The sequence below is a fragment of the Saimiri boliviensis genome, chromosome 15, assembly GCF_048565385.1.
Source record: "Saimiri boliviensis isolate mSaiBol1 chromosome 15, mSaiBol1.pri, whole genome shotgun sequence".
NCBI lineage: Eukaryota > Metazoa > Chordata > Mammalia > Primates > Cebidae > Saimiri > Saimiri boliviensis.
This window is the reverse complement of record NC_133463.1, coordinates 29,473,327-29,490,090: the sequence shown is the minus strand read 5'-3', so window position 1 is coordinate 29,490,090 and position 16,764 is coordinate 29,473,327. Positions and strand designations below refer to the sequence as shown.

General features: G+C 42.8%; 1 protein-coding gene across 6 annotated transcripts in view; it reads right to left on the bottom strand.

Annotated features, from left to right (window-relative positions):
- The window catches only part of TSPYL5 (TSPY like 5), a 282,157-nt gene extending 265,726 nt beyond the window's left edge, over positions 1–16,431 (bottom strand). For 4 of the 6 annotated variants that reach the window (XR_012514053.1, XR_012514052.1, XR_012514055.1 and 1 more), the window contains exons 1-4: positions 16,171–16,431; positions 15,412–15,463; positions 9,502–9,689; positions 3,100–3,448 (exon numbers count right to left, since the gene is read on the bottom strand). The gene's annotated coding sequence lies outside the window, so the exon portion shown is untranslated. Of the gene's footprint in view, positions 1–3,099; positions 3,449–9,501; positions 9,690–13,800; positions 14,083–15,411; positions 15,464–16,170 lie in introns of those variants that run through there. The other 2 variants (XR_012514056.1, XR_012514057.1) reach the window with 2 other exon arrangements.
- Between the last annotated feature and the right edge of the window lie 333 nt (positions 16,432–16,764).

Here is a 16,764-nt window from a genome sequence, read left to right as displayed (position 1 = left end):
GACTAACAATCTCAAGATAGTGACTCTTCTGTCCGCCTGGATTCCTGAGTGATTGCAATTGAGGTAAGAGGCAGGACTAAACTCCAGACGAGATGAAGACTGACTGAAACAGGGAAGTGGCACTGAAAGCACCTCCCCATAAGACGTGCCCACCAGCACCATGACAGTTTACAAATGCCACTGCAACACCAGAAGTTACCACTCTTTTCGTGGCAACTAGCAAAAAGTTATCGCCCTTTTTCTAGAAATTTCTGAATAACTCTCTAATTTGCATGTAATTAAAAGTGGGTATAAACATGACTACAGAACTTTCTGAGCTGCTACTCGCAGCACATTGCCTATGAGATAGCCCTGCTCTGTAGGAGCAGCGACCATGCTGTAACACCACCTCCTCAATAAAGCTGTTTTCGTCTATCCCCAGCTTGCTCTTGAATTCTTTCCTAAACAAAGCCAAGAACTTTACTGGGCTAATCCCCAGTGTTAGGGCTCACCTGCCTTGCACTGCAATGAGCAGAGCCTTCCTGCTGAATGACAGTGGACATGTAGCAGGAGTAAGAGTTAAGACTTTGTTGTCTTAGCCACTTTGATTTGCAAGGGCTTTCTTATTACTGCATAACAACTCCAGGCTATCTTGACTCATAGAGCAGGAGAGCAGCATGATCAGATTTATATTTTTAAAGGATAGTTGATGACAACATGGAGGATGAATTAGAAGTCGGAGAGGAAGTCAATTACAGGCACAAAACCAATACGGAGATACTACAATAGTCCAGGAAAGAGATAATAAAGGCCTAAAATGAGAGCAAGAACAGAGGAGGTAAAGAAAATGAGTTATACTTAAGAAATATTTACATTGCAATAGCAACAATATTACATTGCCATATCAAAGAATACAGTGGCTATCGAAATGTGCTTTATAGCTTTTTTTGTCAGCATGTATTCCTATGTAACAAATTATCCCAAAACTTATCAGCTTAAAACAATGATAAATGTGTATTATCTCACAGTTTCTGTGGGTCAGGAAGTTCAAGAACAGCTTAGCTGGTGGTCCTGGCTCAGGATCTCTCATGAGGTTGCAGTCAAGGTATTGGCCAGGGCTACAGTCATCTGAAGGTTTGACTAGGGCTGGAGGATCCACTTCCAAAATGGTTCACTCCTATAGTTTGGAAGTTGATGCTAACTGTTAGCAAGAGGCTTCCATTCCTTATCATACAGACCTTTCCATGAGGCTTCTTAAATGCCTTCGTGATGTGGCAGCTGGCTTTCCCCAGAGTGAGTGACCCAAAAGAGAATATAGTACAGTGGCAATTTCTCTTATGGCCTAGCCTTAGAAGTCACACACCATGACTGCTTGCATATTCTCTGATCACACTGACCAAACACGCACTGTAGGAGGGGCCCCTAAAAAGAGGTGAATGTAGGAGGTGAGGATCGTGAAGGGCCAGCTTGAAGCCTGACTACCACAATGAACAAGATGGAAATAAAGAAGCTGACTCTGAGACTTCTAGCTTAAATGATTCAATGGTGAGAGTAAGAAAGATACAAAAAGGGGCAGCAGTGGACCAGTTTGAGAAGTGAGAAAGCAAATCATTAGTTCAATTTTGGATCTGCCATGGGGAGAAGCCTCGAAGACACGCCAACAGAGATGCCTAATTGTTAAATAAGGAGCTCCTAAGAGAGGGCTGATAACTTAGGAATGAAAATTAACTAAGAGTGGGAGGTGCAAAGGCATAAATAACATGGCCCAGGGAGTGTACAGAAAAAAGAGGGAAGAAACAAAACAAAACACCAGGAATGGATCCTTATGAAGAGAGTCTTATATTTTTAAGGAATGGGGGAAAGAGGAAAAGTCAGTAAATGACTCAGGGCAGCAGGACTCAGGGAAGTAATCAGAAAACGGGTGTTGTCTGGATCGAGAGGTTATGGTGGACAGTTCTATGAGTTTCAGCAGCAATGCCACCTGACATAAAGCAGTCAGGCAATGTGAAAACTGAGACAAGCCCACTGGATTTCACAGATATAGTGGGTGGCCATATGGTAAGTATCTCAGTGGAGGTGGGATTGCATTGCTCACCTAAATGTATAATTCCTCCTTTGAGATTAAACTCTTCCTCTTATGCAATAGAGGTGGTTTCCCCATAAAAGGCCCACAGTATAACACCTTGAGTACAGAACAACCACAGCATACCCATCATATAAGAACTACCCAAACAGCAATGAAAAACTCCTTTCCTCATGGGTCTATCATGCACTATCTATTGCTGATGGAGCATGAATGGTCACAGAAAGAACCATGTCTTCTTCCCAAACAACTTTGCCTTCATAAAAAACTTAGGTTATTGATGGCTTTCTCAGGGCAACCATATTACTTGGTAGCTACTCTATGGGTCTAGGGTTTTAAGTTAGAAGTCACAAATCCAGAATCACAGGATCTGAAAATAGTAAGAAGAGATAATCTTGATGGATCTTCTTTTAAAGATAAAAGAAGACCTAGTAAGATTAAGCTATTTGGTCAAGGTCTTTTACTTTTTTTTTTTTTTTTCCTATAATTGGGTCTTGACTTTCTGGCTCCCTGTTTCTTGTCCAGAATGCTTTTAACTCATTCACATTTCTTCACATTATTTTATACACACAAACACACAGGCATGTGCACATAGATATAAATCTAATATCAGGAGAAACTAATGTTCAGTAGTTTAATAGGCATCTCCAATTTCACATAGCTAAAACAGATCTCTTGATGTTGTTCCTGAAAACAGATCTCTCCCCAACTCCCCCATAACTATGAAGGGTACTCTCACCCACACCACAGTAGCCTTTCTTGATGTCTCTCTCTCTCACCTTCATAGCATTTTCCAATATCTGACATTGTTTTAGATTTTTATCTGTTTATTATTGCTCCTTTCCCACTGGAATTTAAGCTCTGTAGTGGCATTTTGTTCAATGAAAAATCTTCAGTGCTTTAAAAGTGTCTGGCACATAGTAGGTGCCAAAAAAAATATATGTTGAATGAATCAATTGGTATTAAATTCTGTGGTCAGAAAATACTTACGACAATTATTATTTTTAGCTAAATGGGAATTGAATCTAGGGACTTACCAGAAATTGAAAGTAGAAATGTCAGTCACTGCTGTAGGCTACGTAGTTGCCTTTGATTTTAAAAATGGTGAGCTCATGCGCAGTGGTTCACACCTGTAATCCCAGAACTTTGGAAGGCCAAGGCAAGTGGATCAATTGATGGCAGGAGTTCAAGACCAGCCTGGCCAACATGATGAAACCTGGTCTCTACTAAAAATACAAAAATCAGCCGGGCATGATGGCACACATCTGTAATCACAGCTGCTTGGGAGGCTGAGGCAGAGAACTGCTTGAAGCCAGGAGGTAGAGGTTGTAGTGAGCTGAGATTGTGCCACTGCACTCCAGCCTCGGTGACAGAGCGAGATTCCATCTGAAATAAATAAAGACAATGACAGTCACAGTACCTCTAAAATCTTTGTCGAGGATCAAATACCAGCCTATTAATATGCTCAGGAGCCAGTGACACTGATATGACAGGAGGTAATATGGCAAAGTCAAAACTCGCTACTACCCTAAATTAATGACTTTGGCCATATATTGTCAGTATCCACTGAGCATCCCTTACTTCTAGACATCCTGCGAGGAAATTATAGAAACAAACTCGATTACAAAGCAATAAAGGACACTGCAGTGAAGGTTCCAAATCCACTAATTTATGTATTCATTTATTCTACTCATTCAATAAACTTTCATAGAGTGGATACTATGTGCTTGACACCACTAGGTGCCAAGACTAAAATCCTGTCTGGAATAGTGTTTGCCATTGTTTTTCTGCAGTCTTATCTCTGTCACCATCATCTTCACCTTTATTCATGCAAAGCTGGAGGCATATAGAGGTTACCATAGGAAACTAATGAAAGGCATCTTGGCATCCTTTACTTATTTTTCCTACCGTGGGGAGTGATGATGACATTTATCAAGCAGTCTCAACTACATCCCTGACAAGTTGTTGTATCCTAAGAATTGATGTCTCTATCTTGGGACCATACTATCGAAGTTACCTGAGTCATAGGGATGCAGGGAAGTGTTTGGTCTTATTTCAGAGGGGAAATTCCATTCCTCTACTTTTGACAGTATCTTCCCAGTACTAATTTAATCCTCAGAATCCTGTAAGACCCTTAGGATGGTAATGAATAAATGAATGGCTGCAGTGCATTAAATCCTTATTTTTCATCCTAAGAGCTTGATCTTGGTGGCTATGACTTTTCAGCTCTTCGCATCATCTGTTGCAACATATTGTGATACAACAGAAACCATTAAGAAGCAAGCAAGATGCTGACTGCTGTTATGTGCATTTAAAGACGGCTGGTTGGTGAGAGAAGAAATCAGATGGTTAAACTTCTGCAACATTCTTCAAAGACCTCCAGTAAGGCTTAATACTTTGAAATACAAATTAGGGGAAAAGAAGGATTTGCCTGTACTAAAATTTTGGCAAAGAAACAACAGAAACCTATCTTCGAACCCATCAAACAATCCTCTTCTGTCTGACCCTTACCAAGAACTCTCTTTATCTCCTTGGAATATTGACTTCCTTCCAATATACACAGGACTTCTCTGCATTCCCCAGGTGGGCCTGTTGTCACTAAAAGTTTTTAACATGATACATTAACCTCCTTGGGCTGCTGTAACAAATTACCCCAAACTGGGTGGCTTAAACCAGCATAAATCTATTCTCTTACAGTTCCAAAGCTTAAAAGTATGAAATCAAGGTGTCAGGAGGGCCATCCTCTCTCTGAAGGCTCCAGGAAGAAAACCTTCCTTGCCTTTTCCAGCTTCTTCCATTCCAGGTTGCCTGAGCAATCTTTGGCATTTCCTGGTTTGTAACTGCATCATTTCAATTTCTATATCTGCCTTCACATGGCCATTCTCCCCCTGTGTGTGTCTTCTTTTTCTTTTTTTTTTTTTTTTTTTTTTTTTTCCTTTTCTTTTGGAACAGGGTCTCACTCTGTCATCCAGACTGGAGTACAAGTGGCACAATCACAGCTCACTGCAGCCTTGACCTCCTGGGCTCAAGAGATCCTCCTGCCTCGGCCCCACAGAGTAGCTCAAACTACAGGTGCACCATCACACTCTGCTAATTTTTGTATTTTTTTGTAGAGACAGGGTTTCACCATGTTGCCCCAGGCTGATCTCAAACTCGAGCTCAAGTGATTTGCCCACCTTGGTCTCCCAAAGTGCTGGAATTACAGGCATGAGCCACCACACCTGGCCCTGCGTGTGTCTTTCTGTCCAAACCTCCCTCTTCTTATAAAGACATCAGTCATTGGGTTTAGGGCCCTTTCTAATCCTGTATGACCTCCTCTTAACTGGATTACATCTGCAAAGGACCTGTTTCCAAATAAGGCTACATTGACAGGTACAGGGCTTAGGACTTCAATTTATCATTTTGGAGGCAACAGCTCAACTTACAGCAATGCCCAAATTCTTAGCCTTCTAATCTGAGAAAATTCAGATTAAAATGGCATTAAAACAGGAGGTAGCACTTGGACTCTCTGGACCTTCTCTGTGAAACTGGAATAATCCCTTCCCATCTTCTTCAAAAGCTTGTCACAGGTGAGAATGAAATGATTTCCTTCCTTTATTTCCTCCTTTTCATCTCTACTTCCTCTTTTCCTTCCTTTCATCCTCCTTTCTTTCCTTCCTTTTCACAAATGCTTATGAGTATTTACCATGAGATATCTCAATGTTTCTGCTTTGGAAGACAGAAGGATGAAGTGGGAGTCCTACATTCAAAATTCGGAATTCGGGCTGGGTGTGGTGGCACCTTTAGTTACAGCTACTTGGGAGGTGGAGGCAGGAAGATCACCTGAGCCCAGGAGTTCAAAGCTGCAGTGCACTATAAAGGAACCTGCGAACAGCCACTCCAGCCTGAGCAACATAGCAAGACTTCATCTCAAAAAAAAAAAAAAAAAAAAAAAAAAAAAAAAAATTAGACGTAGTTGGAAGATTCAAAACTCATAATAAAAGGCAGAAAGTGGTAGTTACCATAAGAGAGTCATAGGTACTGTGGCACAAAAATACAGAGAAAATAGATCAATTCCTGCTGAGAAGAATCAAGCAAGACATTGGAGTTTGACCTTGAAGGATATCTAGGAGTTTCAGAGATTTAGAAAAAGAGTTCCCAGTTGAGCTGGGAGCAGAAGCATAGAGAGGAGAAAGCAGTGTATTTATAAACTTCTCAATGTGTCAAGGACCCCTTATGCGTCATTGCTACAAACACATTTCAGAAGTTTTAATAGAAAAGAGATTGGGAGGGGGAAAAAAAGCACCAAAAAAAAAAAAAATTTAACAATGGTCCCTTTGAGTGGTTAAGAAAAATTGTGCTTTTATTTATTTTTCAATTTTTTCTAATAAGCTTACATTATTTTTAATTAGAAATTTTTATAATTTTTTGAGAAAATTCAAGAAACTTTAATTTCACATTTCAGAAGTTTTAATAGAAAAGAGATTGGAAGGAAAAAAAAGCACAAAAAATAAATTAACAATGGTCCTTTTTGAGTGGATAAGAATAATTGCACTTTGATTTATTTTTCAATTTTTTCTAATGAGCTTACATTATTTTTAAATGGAAAATTTTTTTAATTCTTCAAGAAAGATTTTTCAAATCACCTCAAAATTGTTGCCTAAGGGAAAAAAAAAAAGGACAAATCGAATCTTTCCAGACACAGAATGTTTACTAAGTGAGACAACCATCATCTTGCCCATTATGACACAGAGGAAAGAAACGGCCCTGAAAGCTAGTCCATCAATCAGCTGGTTCCTGCAGATACGGGCATTTTAGCCGCTATTTGAAGGCACAGAACCTAGATTTTTCCTTTAGGCAGGCAATGTCTGCCCTCTGCTGGGGATTCAAAAGTTACCAAAGACAACACTTTGCCTTTCCCATGTTGCTTAACAAAGTGATCATGAGACAAGAAAGGTAAAATCACCATTCTGATCTTAAAGGCATTCATTTTATTACTTTGACCAGGTTTTTCATTTCTTTTCTTTTTTTTTTTTGAGACGGAGTTTCGCTCTTGTTACTCGGGCTGGAGTGCAGTGGCGCGATCTTGGCTCACCGCAACCTCCGCCTCCTGGGTTCAGGCAATTCTCCTGCCTCAGCCTCCTGAGTAGCTGGAATTACAGGCACGCGCCACCATGCCCAGCTACTTTTTTTTTTTTTTTTTTTTTCTGTATTTTTAGTAGAGACGGGGTTTCACCATGTTGACCAGGATGGTCTCCATCTCTTGACCTCATGATCCACCCGCCTTGGCCTCCCAAAGTGCTGGGATTACAGGCTTGAGCCACCGCGCCCGGCCAGGTTTTTCATTTCTATAAGCATACTCGCATAGCAGAGAGGAAAGCCCTTTGTTCACTCTCCCTCAGAGGCCAATAGCACAGCCCATCCTTGACTGGGACTTCAGACCACCATCTGAGTCAGAGGCACGTGGTTTCAGTTGGCAGAAGGCAGGTGTGGTTTGGTTTTTAGGGGGTAGGGTTCAGGGGTTGGGTGCAGTACCCACACAGTGCCTGGGGTGGGCTGGCTGGAGGGTTTGCCTAAAGCCACATAAACAGCCACTGATGCAGAAAGGAATCAGCTGTGTCTCCTAACTCAAGACCTTTGAGTGGGTTTTTTTCTGAATTAGGTTACATTCTCAACCTCAACACTACTGACCTTCAGGACAGGCTCATCCTTGGTTATTACAGAGAGGACAGTGGGGTCTGTCCCATGCATTAGAGGATGTTTGGCTGCATCCCTAGCCTCTACCCACTACATGCCATGGCACCCTGTCCTCGGTTGTGACAACCAAAAATATCTCTGGCATTGCCAAATTGCCCTCCTTCCTACCTGGGGGGAGGTGGGGAAAGTTGGGTAGGGGGGATGGCCCCCTGCTCAGAATCACTGCCTGAGGCCCAGCTTCTCTTCCTTTTAACCCCTGGGCATATATACAAACCATCACTCCCATTGTGTGCAAACAAGCAGCAATGACAAGGACAAAGAACTAGAAGTTAAAAGACCCTGACCAGGTGCAGTGGCTTGCGCCTGTAATCTCAGCACTTTGGGAGGCTGAGGCAGGTGGATCATCCGAGCTCAGGAGTTCAAGACCAGTCTGGCCAACATGGTGAAACCCTGTCTCTACTAATAATACAAAAATTAGCCAGGCATGGTAGTGCAAGCCTGTAATCCCAGCTACTCGGGAGGCTGAGGCAAAAGAATCACTTGAAGCCAGGAGGTGGAGGTTGCAATGAGCTGAGATCACACCATTGCACTCCAGCCTGGGTGACAAGAGTGAAACTTCATCTCCAAAAAAAAAATAAAGAAGTTAAAGACCCTGTGTTTCCCTGTGCCACACCACCCCCCAGAGCCTCCTGGCCTTGGTTTCATCAACTGTAAATATATATATATATGGCAGTGTAAGGCAGTGTGCTGATGACTCCATGAAAAACAGTTTCAAGTCTGAAAATGAGATTACTATGCAGAGCATGATGCAGTATACAGATGTGCTTCTGTAGGAAAATTAATCATGAATCATTGGGAGATAGCACTTTAAGAAAGACAATATTGACCAGGTGCAGTGGCTCACACCTGTAATCCCAACACTTTGGGAGGCTGAGGTAGGAGGATCACTTGAGCCCAGGAGGTCAAGGTTGCAGTAAGCTATGAGGGCCACTGCACTCCAGCCTGGGTGACAGAACAAGACTCTGTCTTCAAAAAGAGAGAGAGAGAGACTGACTGAATACAGGCCCAGAATCCCTTATCCACATTTCTGAAATACAAAAATTGTGAAAACCTCTTTTTCCTTGAATATATTTGGCATCAAAATTTATTTGGTGGCAAAACCTGACCTGACGTGAATGACACTACTGGCAGTCTTCACTGGTCCTGCTGAGTGTGAATACTCATATTTTTCTGCACAAATAGTAATGTGTTTGGTCAAGGGGTACTTATTCAGACTGCACTGGGGGTGTTACATAATATATAACATGTGCACTGTTTTGCCTTTCTGAAACCAGAATACTCTGAATTCCAAAACACATATGGCCCTAAGGGTTTTGGATAAGGGAATGTGGACCAGAATATGTAAATTCTCAGGGAATTGAGCAAAACTGGAGCAAACACCTTCACACTTTAAGTATTCATTATTCCTTATTTGCATCTTATACCATGCCCAGCAAACTGTGAGCTTACGAGATAAATAGGGAAAGATGGGAGTGTGAGTTTGCATGTAGGGCATGTGGATTTTGTCCCTTGAAAAGTACAGGCAGCCTCTGTCCAGAGAAACTAGTCACTATTTACATCCATCTTCCAGAAAGGAAAGAAGCAAAACATGGTCACAGATGTGACCCAGTCCCCCTCTGTAGCCCCAGGCAGTGGAAGCAGCCCTCCTGCTGGAAATGACCCTTCTCTCCAGTTCCAGCAAGCAGGGACCCACTTCAGCTCACCTGGTTTGCCTGTTCTGTTCTCCAACTTTTTCATGCCCATTCACCCCAGCAGGCTCAGACGATGAGGAACAGCTCCTCCATCCTTGGGTCTAGGTCTCCACTAAGTTGGCAGTGGAGGGAGAGGAAGGGGTGGTGCTCTTACCCTGTTGTTTAATATGCAGAAGATTTTATGGGGGCCATGGATTAATCTGCTCAAAAAAATAAGAAGAGATATTTTTGTTAAGTTCAAGTTTCACAACCACTCAAGAGGTTTTCACTGCAAAGGATTTTAGTTCAATCCAGAGCTTGATGTCTCATTACCAACTTCAGTCTTTTGGCCTTCAAAGGTCTTATTGTCTCCTTGACTCAATTCTTCACTTCAATTTATTTGTTTGAAAATATATACCGAACCTGTATCATATGCCAAGTGCTGTACTGAGGAATGGAAATACACACACTAAGACATGGCCTGCCTGGGAAAAATCGTGTTCCAGCAAGGGAGACATCGTTGAGCAACAGGCTGTCTCCAATCACTTTATGAGCAAGAGCTATTTTTCAAGTTTGTGGCTGAAAGCAGAAGTCAGGGCAGGGCGCAGTGGCTCATGCCTGTAATCCCAGCACTTTGGAAGGCCAAGACAGGTGGATCACTTAAGTCCAGGAGTTCAAGACTGGCCTGGCCAGGCCAACATGGCAAAACCCCATCTCTACTAAAAATACAAAAAAAATTAGCCAGGTATGGTGGCTTATACCTGTAATCCCTACTTGGGAGAATGAAACAGGAGAATCACTTGAACCCGAGAGGCGGAGGTTGCAGTGAGTGGAGATCACACTATCACACTCCAGCCTGAACGACAGAGTGAGACTATCTAAAAAAAAAAAAAAAAAAAAAAAAAAACAAAAAAAAAAAACAAAGCAAGCAAGCAGAGGTCAGCAAACGGGCCAGCTGCATGTTCTTATAAAGATGTTGCTGAAACACAGCCACACACATTTGTTTATGTATTGTCTGTGGCTGCTTTTGCACTACAAAAGCAAATTGGGTTTCCTCTAGTACGCCGTAGAGATCATATTGCTCCCAAAGCCTAAAATGGTTCCTGTGTGGCCCTTAAAGAAAAAGTTTGTTGACCCCTGGACTTAAGGATGGTGGAGGGCTGGTGGCAGGGAAAGCTATGAAAGAAGGTAAAAGAAATTCTTGACAGTCAAGTCCCTGAGAACAACAATAAAAATGGCAGGGTATAAGTTAGCCTTTGGCTCAGCTGTGCATAATGGAAAACTCAATTCTAGGCTTAAACAAAATAAAGGTTTCATGTCTCCTACATGAAAGAGGTCAAGAGGTGGACAGTCTAAGGTTGAGACTGGTGGCTTCATGGTCACCAGGGACCCAGATTCCTTTTCTCTTTCTGCTCCCCATCATTCTTAACAGGAGCTTTCCTTTCTCCAGTGTGTTTCATGACCCAATATAGCTGCTGGAGCTCCAGTAATTACATCTGTGTTCCAGATAAACAGAGAAAAGGAAGCAAAAAAGAATCCACCTTTTATCTGAGTCAATTCTAAGAACATCTAAAATTGCCATTTGCGACTCATTGACCACCCTGCCTATAGGGAAGATGGAAATCTAATCTTCCACAGCATCCTGTTTATAAACTCTTCACATTTTTCCCCACAGATCCACAGAAGGGCCTATAGATGTTATCATGTTCATAGCTAGAATGTGAGATCTTCTCATTTAGTTCCAAAATGAACATTGTGAACAAAACTCACCAGAAAAATAGGAAAATCCCTTTCCTTGTCCTGCTATTAAAGTGTTTGTTCATTTTTCAAATATTTTTGAGTCTCTCCTGTGTTCCAGACACTGTGATTGCACTGCAACCCTTTCTTCTTTCTTTTTATTAATGCATCTTTTTGTTGTTATTTCAGAAAACAGTGGAATAGAAGACAGCTTTTAAGGTATCATCTAAACCATTCAATTATTCCATAATTAATTATGTGAGTTGACTTTCCATTACATGACACACATATGTAACTGTTAGCAAGTCATATATGTCTTTGGATGGTATGTCTTCCCAAATGGTATGGGTTAAAGTTGTCTTGTACTGTTGTTAATGTAAAGGGAATTGCATCTTATAAAAGCATCTATCCATTGTTATATTAGTTTATGTTTCTCTCCTCCAGTAAATAGACTGTAACTCCTTAGGAACTTTGTGTTTGCTAACTGCAGTCAGTTAATAAATGTTCAATGAGAGAATACAAGAATGATCTTTCAATCTTCCGCCTGAAGAACCCCTGCCTTTAGAACTAAGCTCAGTGACTGTTTCCTGTTCTCGAGACACAGATGACAGAGATAAGGATAATACTTTCGTGTGTGCAGGACTTCAAAATTTTCCAAGAGATTTTCACATACATTTTTTAAAATTTTTTAAATAAATTAACTTAGGAAATACGTCTCGACCATGGGAATGGTAGCAAGTATCCCTTTTACACTGAATGAAGTTAGGAGAAGTTGTCTTTGTCCTTCCAATTGGTTCTTCCTTCCTTCAAATTCTTTAAAGGCAGGATTGGAAAATGTGCATTTCAGATGCCAGGAGAAGCATGACTACCTTCTTCAAATGTAGAAAAACCAAGAAGTGGAAAAGTTAAACAGCGTTGAAAGGAATCCAGGTTAAGACTCGGGAAAATGTTGTTGAACATAAAATATATGAAGCAGGAAAATACTTTCCTAAAAGAGGTATGAAATCACTACAAAAATGGCACATACTGTGGTTCCAAAATTGCTTCATTCGGAAGGGTTTGCTCCAATTTTTCTTGGGAAAAACATGCTTGAAAAATTGGCCACCAGAGGGTGCTGTACAAAATCCAATTGAACTCCTGCGAATTCCCTACACAGCGTTCACATGTTGAAGACCCACCATGGGCCACTCTCAAAGCTCTCCTGGTTGTCTTCCCAATCAATTCTCCACAAACTGTGCTTCATGGAAAAGCACCCTGTCTTCTGCTGTAGACTTCCAGAGCAGGACAGCCTTTCTTAGAAGCAGAGTCACATGGGATCAACACTGCTCTTGCTGAGAGAGCTCTATCGCCTACAGCCCAGTACCCTTACTCTAACAGTGCCTTTTCTATTCTTGCATCTGCTCATGAATGTAGCAATTTATGTATGCTTAATTTATGTCTGCCATGTCCCTTAAGTACACTGGTGATTAATAAATCAGGACAATATGAGAACCTATGAGACTGTTACATTTAATTTCATAATTAATAATTGAGATTAAGAGACCTATTTGTCATTTAGAAACACCAGGATTCATCCTCTTAATTGCCATCTGGATTTCTTGTCAATTATTTGATTTGTTTAAGGCTTGTTTATTCTCATTCAAAAGCCCTCAGATTTCACTAATTTGACATGCCAGACACTCAGCTAATCATCTTAGCAGAAAACAAAATATGAAGGAGCTCAACACTTGAACCACCATGATGATGGAGAAAGCGAGGGGGGCGTGGGTGGGAAGAGACCTGCTCTCCCATCATGCTAGCCCTGTGGGACCATGGGCAAGTCACTCTGTACCCCTCAAACTCAGAGACAGGGTTGGACTAGAGTAGAGGATTTAACTTTTTTTTTTTTAGACGGAGTCTCGCTATCACCCAGGCTGGAGTGCAGTGGCATGATCTTGGCTCACTGCAACCTCTGCCTCCTGGGTTCAAGCAGTTCTCTGCCTCAGTCTCCTGAGTCACTGGATTTATATGCACCCGCCAGCACGCCCAGCTAATTTTTTGTATTTTTAGTGAGACGGGGTTTCACCATCTTGGCCAGGCTGGTCTCAAACTCCTGACCTCAACTGATACACTCGCCTCAGCCTCCCAAAGTGCTGGTATTACAGGTGTGAGCCACCACACCCGGCCAGGATTTTACTTTTTAAGTGAACGCCTTCTTCTGTAATGGAAGGGGCATATTCCTCTAATGTCCTGGCTCTAAGGAGATGGTAAAAAGGTTACATTTGGCTTTACTCAAGTTTGTAATGTTTTGCCTTCCATTCTACAACACCTCTTCAGGTCTCCAGAGGCTAGGCTCCCCAAAATCATGTGGGTGGGACTCATAAGTACAGGACAGATATTCCAATGGGGGTTGTCTACACAGAGTAAGAGTCATGGGGCCAGGCATAGTGGCTCACATCTGTAATCCCAGAACTTTAGGAGGCTGAGGCAAGCAGATCATCTGAGATCAAGAATTTGAGAGCAGCCTGGCCAATGGGGTGAAACCCTAATCCTGTCTCTACTAAAACAAAAAAAGGAAAAAAAATTCAAAAATTAGCCAGGTGTGGTGGCAGGTACCTGTAATCCTGCCTACTTGGGAGGCAGAGGCAGGAGAATTGCTTGCTGGGAGGCAAAGGTTGCAGTGAGCCAAGATCGTGCCATTACACTCTAGCCTGGGTGACAAGAGCGAGATTCTGTATAAAAAAAAAAAAAGAGTCATGGAGCCTTCTTAATTGTGCTCAGTTACATGTTTCAGAAGCAAAAATAGTGGATAAAGTGAGGGGTTAATTTCTCTCATATAACCAGGACACCGAGTACCTGGTAAGTCAGCCCTAATGAGGCTGCTCAGGCAACAGGCTTCTGCTAGTGTGAAGATGATGCGTAAAGATGCCCCAGCCATCTTATGGTCGCTTGCAAAGGTGTCAGAGTGGGACTCCCACCCCCGACTCTGTCATCTTTGTAAGTGACCACAAGATGGCTGGGGCATCTTCATGCATCATGTCTCCATTTCAGGCAGGAAGGAGGAGACAGGAGAAGGCGAAGGGCTCGTGCCAGCTGAGTCTGCCCAATTTTTCTAGGAAAACAGTAGCTTTCCTGGAACCTCATGCAGTGGAAGATATAAACCTTTCATTCACAGGTCACTGGCCAGACTATCCACATGACTTTGATTGGTTGATAGGCCCAACACCACCCTGAACCAAATTGGAGCTATTAACAAGCAAGGGAAACAAGGCGAATGGAAATTGAGTAGGCCACTGGCTGCATATGCCAAAAGGAGGAGAATCTGGGATACAGATGTAGAGGTTCACAGGCTAGGGCATGCAGCAGATGGCTGTCTATGAGAAGTCCTCACCAGAGAGCAACAATAAATCTGCTAACCAAGCTCCTCCTCATGGCGGATGCAGCGCTCACTGCAAGGGAGCAACGGACAGCAAATTGGTGGTTGCCAGGGGCTCCGGAAGGGGAAAATGAGGAGTAACTGCTTAATGTGTGTGGGGTTTTATTTGGGGAGAATAAAACATTTTAGAACTAGATAGGGATGATGGCTGAACAATATTAAACGTGTATTAGATGCTACTGAATTTTTCACTTTAAAATGGTTAATTTTAGGTTTCGTGAATTTTATCTCAATTTTTAAAAAATCAGTTGAGCCGACCGGGAGCAGTGGCTCACGTCTGTAATCCCAGCACTTTGGGAGGCCAAGGCAGGTGGATCACAAGGTCAGGAGTTCGAGACCAGCCTGGCCAAGATGGTGAAACCCCCATCTACACTAAAAATACAAAAATTAGCTGGGCACGGTGGCTCATGTCTGCAATCCCAGTAACTCAGGAGGCTGAGGCAGAATTGCTTGAACCCAGGAGGCAGAGGTTGCAGTGAGCTGAGATCGTGCCACTGCATTCTAGCCTGGGGGACAGAGCAAGACTCCATCTTAAAAAAAAAAAAAAAAAAAAAAAAAATCAGTTGAGCAAAAAGGAAAATAAAAGATGGCACCAGGGAATGTCTGCCAGGTGTTTGAGGGCCGTGGCTGTGGAAGGAGCAGCTGCAGGTACAAGGGCAGTGGAAGGGGAGGACGCTGCGGGAGATGTCCTGCTCCTCCCCCCAAACTGAAGGACTCCAGCACCAGCGCGATTTGGAGCAGAAGCTCTGGAGCCAAACTGCCTAGTTTTAAATCCCCAGCCTATTACTTACTAGCAGTAACCATGGGCAAGTTGCTTAACCTCTCCATACCTCGTTTCTTCATCTGTAACAAAAAGATAATAATCATACATAACTAAGGATCGTTTAAAAGGGTTAAATAAATTCTTCCATATAAATCACTTGTGATAGTGTAGACCGTCGCCTCAATATTCCCTTCAGCCTTTAGTGAATGTTCTTTTATCACGTGGTCTCATAGGTCTTCCTTTTTGACCAGACCCTTCCAGAACTGAGCCACGTCTACTGTCCACTGCACTTTGTAAATCTTATATCAGTGTTTCCCTATTCTGCAAAATTGTTTTTGACACAGAGTCCCACTCTGCCACCAAGGCTGGAGTGCAGTGGCACAATCACGGCTCACTGCAGCCTGAACCTCCCAGGCTCAGGTGATCCCCCTACCTAAACCTCCCAAGTACCTGGGACTACAAATACCCGCCACCACACCCTGTGAATTTTTTGTAATTTTTATAAACGGGGTTTTGCCACATTGCCTGGGCTGTCTCTTGAACTCCTGAACTCAAGTAATCTGCCTGCCTCAGCCTCCCAAACTGCTGGAATTACGGGCTTGAGCCACTGTGCCCATACTGCAAATGTTTTTAATACAAACTTTGAAATAAGTATAAATAATAACCCTTTCAAGGAAAGCTGCCTTTCTATCTCAGGTTCTAAAGAACTAAATCCCCTAGTTTCTTGTGGCCGCCATAACAAAGTACCACAAACTAGGTGGCTCAGAACAACAGAAATTTATTCTACCTCAGTTCTAGGGGCGAGAAGTCTGTGGCTACAGCGAACAGGCTCTTTCCCAGCTGTCATCCAAGGCGTCAGCAGGACCATGCTCCCTCCCAAGCCTCTCGCAGAAAACCTTTCCCAGCCTCTTCCAGTTTCTGGCAGCTTCCTGGCCTTTCTTGGCTGGTGGCGGCAGAATGTCCGCCTCTGTCCTCATACGGCTGTTATTCCGTCCTCACATGGCCAGGGGCCAGTGTGTGGTGCAGAGAACCCCACGTCCTGGGAAACCGGATGTGGCCGGAAATCGGATGTGGCCGGAAACGTAGCCGCCCCCTTGACCTCACGCAACGCAGGTTCACGGGGAACCTGGCGCTAGCCCACCTGCTTCTGGTTGGGGATTTCATACGTAGCAGAGCAGGTCCCTGCTGAGATCTATTGAACGTCAGCCCTTGACACAAGAGATTGTAAAAGGAAAAGGAAAAAACAAATGGAATGAAATGAAAGAAAGGAAAAAAGACTTCAAGGTATCTCTTGGGGGACACAATTCAACCCGTAACCCTCACCAATCCCTGTAGCTCTCCTAATGTATTCATAAGCTCCACCCACACTTCTGTGGGCTTC